The 6,000-nt window shown below is 39.7% G+C and overlaps 1 protein-coding gene across 2 annotated transcripts in view; it reads left to right on the top strand.

The window, feature by feature from the left end:
* The first annotated feature begins 1,901 nt into the window (after positions 1-1,901).
* The window catches only part of CACNG7 (calcium voltage-gated channel auxiliary subunit gamma 7), a 195,672-nt gene continuing 191,573 nt past the window's right edge, over positions 1,902-6,000 (top strand). The window contains exon 1 of one of the 2 annotated variants that reach the window (XM_077259482.1): positions 1,902-2,609. The gene's annotated coding sequence lies outside the window, so the exon portion shown is untranslated. Of the gene's footprint in view, positions 2,610-3,672; positions 3,724-6,000 lie in introns of those variants that run through there. The other variant, XM_077259483.1, reaches the window with a different exon arrangement.

Below are 6,000 nucleotides of genomic sequence, written 5' to 3'. Positions count from 1 at the left end.
GAGCAATAGACAAATACATTATAAAATCTACAAGCCTACAGTAAAAGCATATATATGCAATAAAACATAACGGGACGAGTGTGAGGGGCGGAAATAGTACCGCCCGTGTACCACCTTACAACGGCAAAGGTTATTTTAGCCCCTATCCTCATCAGCTTGTAATGCTTGGAATCAAGGAGTGAGTTCAGCCCCCTGTAAAATTTGGAGTGATGCGTTACCATCGTCACCAATAAAGCAGTTATTTCAGCACCATGAGTGACAAAATTAAAGACAAAAAGAATGCCACAATCTACATTTCTGCAGGCAGCTATGTGTAGCAATGTACAGTATATTTCGGTAAAAGATCCTCTACCACCCCAACATGCAAACTAAACTACTTATACAGTTATATATTGGATGTAGCCCCTATACAAATCATACCTGTTATAAAGATTTCAGTGTTTTTGTGGCTGAAAAAAAGTGTTTTAATCCATGTGCAGATGAGGGTGCTTTGGTATACATTTGGCATGGCCAGTGGCTCAGTGCACCATTACGCCCACATATATTGCATTCTGAGCACTGTCCCTTATCCTGATTGACAGCGCTTTCTTTCCCGGAGCATGTGCTGCATCAATTCAAGCTGCGGCACACTGAAACTAAAGAAGTCTAGCGGCCCTCACACAGTGTCAGTTCCGGAGCGTACACAGCGTAGGTACAGGCATGCTCTCATCTCCAATGCCTTGGCCACGTGTCAGTATATCATTACTACGCATGCTGTATATCATTGCTGTACCTACTTCTTATGAAGCCAATCACTGTAGTCACTGCTGCCAAGTAAACAATGACGGGCTTGGAGCAGCAGATTAGTGCCCATGTAGTGGTTCGAATTTAAATTGGTAAACAATGCAATGTTTCTTATTTTTCATCCACTCCCCAATCGGCATATTTTCTCTTCTTTAAATAATGACAACTCCTTTAAACAATTCATTCCATTCCACTCATCCATGCTGCCAAGCATTCACATTGTTGGAAAAATATTCATCAGATCTGTTTCCTATATATAACTGAGATGTGTGATGTGAAAATTACACCGAATTCAATGAGTGAAACGTGTGAACAATGTCAATTGCAACTCTCAGTAAACGAATTACCGTAGATTTTGTTATTTTTGGGGGGCTAGATGATATCTTTTCTTTTCGTTGTATTTGTAAATATCACTTTCTGAAGTTTGTCAACCTTTCGTGTGGCGTAACCTTCAAGAGATACTGCCCAGGGCTCTAATTCTAGCCCAAGCCAAGGTCATGCGAGCCATGGTGACAAGGAGGAGTAACTAATGCTACACAGCTCGGTGCTGTTTTTTGACCAGACATGTCGTATTGTTATATATTCTATATTTCTTAGTGTTGGCCTAATCATTCCTATGATTGAAGCGGAATGGTTAAAAGGAGGTGACCTTTTTAGTTTCCATTGTCAGTAGGATAACATCAATTTTTTAATTTTATAGCTACATTTTTTAATTGTAGCAAATTTGGACACATTCAGAATAACAGTAGAACATGTAACAATTTACAGAGCATATATGTATGCAGATGCTATGTAGTTGCTGATATGATGACATCTCGGCTGCACGTATGGCAGGCATTTTTGCAGCTAGAAGTGTGTGATTTCCGATGACCATTATTCCTCCTCTTTACTCCCCACATGCGTAAGGGATTCTGGAATTTCTGCTGTAGAGCAGAAAAATGCACATAACACTGAGAAGTCCCCAGTCAGTGCAGATTTCCACTGCAGTCCTCATGGGTGGCAGGTGTGACCAGCAAACCTCAATGCAGAGGCATAGAGTAGTGAAGGGGAAAAACTCTGCTGTCTCTTTAAGAGAGCTCCCTCTGACATCACACTGATGGAGAAAAAAGGGAGGAGGGGAGAGGGGAATTGTGAATTCTTGGCCACTCAAAGGAGAGAGTGCTCCTGAAAAGCCATGTAGAGGAAAGACAATGGGGACCTCAGGATAGACCAAGGCTCCTAACTGATCCTTTCCAGGCTATGGATGCTTCTCCCACCACTGCAGTATACGTCTTCATCCCTTATCACCAGTGACGTCGCTGACCAAGAACATCCAGGATCTCCTCTTCCCAAGACAAAGATGATCATGAAATGATTTTCTTCTTTTTTCTGAATTAACACTCTTTGCATTTTGCATGCACGATGAGGATCTCCCTCCCCCTGCTCCCTAAAGGTCCCCTCCGCTCTCCATTCTTTCACAAATGACTTTACAGTGCCCAGACTTTGACAAGCTGCAATAGTCAGTTCCCATCCCCTCCCCCCATCCGAGATCCAGATTCATACCTACACCAATACATATATACTTAGATGAATCCTCTCCGCTACACGTACGTCTTCCAAGAGGATGACTCAGATCTAGAAAATAATATACCTGGCCGCAGTCGAAAGACTTTTTTTTCCTAGAGAAAGCCAAGTCGTTTGAAGATATAAAAGAACAAGAATTAAAAGAAAAATCTTATTTCTTCCCCTAAAACTAGGAATGTTATTTTCAAGATTTACCATGTTCTTGAAGCAATAACTATGCAGAGGCTTAGAGAAGACTGCAGCTCATAAACCCAGTGGAGAAGGTGAGCATTATGTTTATGCCCTAGTTTATAGCCTTAATCTTTGCCTTTATGCCATGGTTAACTCTTTCCGGCCAACGTGCGGTAAGCCCAGAACCTTGACCGTGACCCCTGAGAGTAAAAAAAAAAAAATGATATCCCCGATTGCTTGACCTGTGTTCTGCTGTTATTTGACAGCTTGTTCTGCTGCATGCGAGTATGCACCTGCATAATATGGGGGGTTTTCTGTGCTCGGATGCTGGGGATGTCTGGGTACCGATTTGTGATATGGTGTAGCATGGTATGTGGCGGCGTGTGGAGTGGAAGAATTGCTGCTTTGACTAATGTGGGATGGATCCCTGCATACTATGTAATTATCCATGGAAATGTTGGCATTGGTTGTGCGGCTTTTTACTAGAACCGTATTTTAGCTCAGGAAAGCCACAATCTTGTTGATTACGTCTGCAGCTGGAATTTATGATCTTTGATCCATTCTGTACACTAAGCCATTGCTGTGACTTTTTAATTTACAGCTGTGGTTAAATCATCCGATGACACAGTCCGGCACATTCTACATTCATCATACTACTACTAGCTGAGCTATTGCCCCAATGTTTAGAACCATAGAGGACTGCGTACAGAGATTTACTGTGTAATTGTGAACATTGTATCTCCTGCGGTGACAAATATGCATTTCATTGCCTAATGGCTATTGAGCACCCAGGAGTGCGTACTGGAACCTAATAAAATCGTGATCACACCTAGATGCCCTGGAAGAACGTTCCTTTTTATGTTTAGGTTTATGCGGTGGATTTTTTTTTTTTTTTCGGTGGGGTGCAGCAGATACAAAAAAAAAGTGTGGGAGCAAGCAATTATATAGAATGAGATGTATTTATTATTTTTTATTTTAATTATGATTAGGATTAAAGTGAACGAAGATAAAAAGGTGGTATCCTAAGCAAGTAATGGAAGCTAGGGGTGAACGCTTGAAAAAGCTATGTACTAACCTCAAGTATCATTATGATTTCTGATACTTCAAGGGTTAGGGGCAAGAAGTGGAAAAGGGAGGGACTGCAGCAGCCTACTGAAAAAAAAAGCTGATTCAATTCTCTTTGGATAGCAAGCTTTTGGCTGGAAGGTAGGTTGGAGAGAGATGTGTGATGTGCAGGTAGAGGCTGAGGCTTTACTGCAGAGGATTAGAGTAAAATGGTGAAGTCTTTGCTGTAGGAAGGGAGTTAAGAGCTGTGTAGTAATCAGGACAAAGGGTCTCTCGGTTATCCTCTTGTGATACTGCTGCACAGGAAAATGAGACAGCATCACTGCATCTTTCATAGGGCAATGGGAAAATCCATCCTAAGTTTTATCCACATCAGTTCGTTTTGAAGTGAACATGTCATTTTATTTTTTGTTAATTATCTACCAGCACGGATCTATGGTCACAAACTAGTATTATCGAATTTTCGTTTTTATTTCATATCCGTATGCATACACATATATCGAACACCCCAATAAAAGCAAATATCATCTTGATTTGTTCTTTATCTTGGGGTGCGTTTTAGAATGTTTACATCAGTTGGTTAGATATTCTGAGCATTGATGTAATATCCTGTTACATGGTTTTCTTTTCACACAGTTATTGATGGGATGTGAATGATTACATTTAGTAAACAAAAATGATGCCCGATCCTTCGCCAATCCATTCAGTCATTCATGTGTCTACAACTCTTTATGACATCCATATAATCTCCGTCACTTTGTTGCAAAGTTGTAGAACAAAAGTTCTAGATTTTGTTCCCATGATTGAGTCTACTGCTCTTTTTTGACAAAACTACAGATGTACTTGTCCTTTGCTGTCCTTCTCTTTCTAATACTAAGGGTACTTTTTTTTTTAGACCTATTCTAGTCCAAAGACATCAATAAAATGCATTGCCTTGTGGAGGTGAACTGAGGACGAAGGGTAGATGAATAGGGGTAGATTTTTCTGGGGTTACTCATTATAGGTGATGGAAAAATGCCAATGTTTAAATAAAAGTTTGGAATATTACAAATGGAAGATCAAAGTTACCCATAGGAAGCTTCCTGTCCTTATGTTGTAGTAAAGTTCCATAGAATGTTTAGAAGTAAACTTTTTCACACTCTGTAGTGCTTTTCAAACTATGAGGCTGACCCCACCTGGGAGGCGTGAAAGGGGTTGCCGTTTTTAAGGGAGTGATCATATGCTGCAAAGTTCTTTCAAATTTGCAGAAATATTTAGTTTAGTGGTTATTTTATGCTCGATGTAATGTTATTTTAGGTTTAGAAGACAAAAAAGGAACATTGAGAGATAGTTATAAATATAGTATGGACTTGGGTGTATGTGTGGATAGCAAAGTCCACTTTAGCGATTAGTGCCAGGCAGCTGCTGCCAAGGCAAATAAAATAATAGGATGTATAGATGCTCATGACGAGAACATAGTTTTGCCGCTATACAAGTCACTTGTATGGTCACACTTGGAATATCATGTACAATTTTGGTTTCCGTTGTATAAGAAGGATATAACTGATCTAAACTGGGTGCAGAGAAGAGCAATCAAGGTTATTAAGGGAATGTGTGGACTGCAATATCAAGATAGGTTATCAAACTTGGGGTTTTTCAGCTTGGAAAAACAAAGGCTAAGGGGTGATTATAGTACCATGTACAAATATATGAGGGCACATTACAGAGGTATTTCTAATGATCTTTTTATACCTAGACCTGTGACAGGAAAAAAGGGGGCATTGTCTACGTCTGGAGGAAATTAGGTTTAATCATAATCATAGTCAAAGATTCCTTACATTAAGAGCAGTGAGACTTTAAACTCTGCTCTACACATGATGTTGTAATGGTTGCTTCACTACTAAACTCCAAGAAAGGCCTAGATACCTTCCTTGAAAAATATATTCCAGGTTATGGGCACAAGATTCTGAGATGGAGTGTTGATCCAGGGAACTAGTTTGATTGTCATATGTGGAGTCAGGAAGGAATTTCCCCCTATTAAAGAGCTAATAGTGTCCTCCCCATGGAGTAATTACCTTCCTCTGGATTAAAATGTTAGGCTATAGGTTGACCTCAATAGAATTAAGTCTACTTTTCACTTTTGATACTATGAAACTATGGTTTTCACTATAGATGGTGAGGCCAAAGTACCTAACTACTGTAGGTCTGTCTGTTAAGACTCGGGCATAGCCTTGGTCTGACTGATGAGAGCTCAGTAGATTAAAGTTTGAGAAGCATTGAACTTCATAAGACTGCACCAAGCTAAAGGGATTTCATCTCAGAGGTTATTCATTTTTTGATTTTCTGAAAACAGAAAAAATCTTAAAAAAATAAATATAAGAAATATAAACAAATAACTTTACCTTATCATTTCCTCATTTCTCCAAATTCAAAGCTTCC

The sequence above is a fragment of the Ranitomeya variabilis genome, chromosome 4, assembly GCF_051348905.1.
Source record: "Ranitomeya variabilis isolate aRanVar5 chromosome 4, aRanVar5.hap1, whole genome shotgun sequence".
In the NCBI taxonomy this organism is placed as follows: domain Eukaryota; kingdom Metazoa; phylum Chordata; class Amphibia; order Anura; family Dendrobatidae; genus Ranitomeya; species Ranitomeya variabilis.
This window is presented reverse-complemented; position numbering and strand designations above follow the sequence as displayed.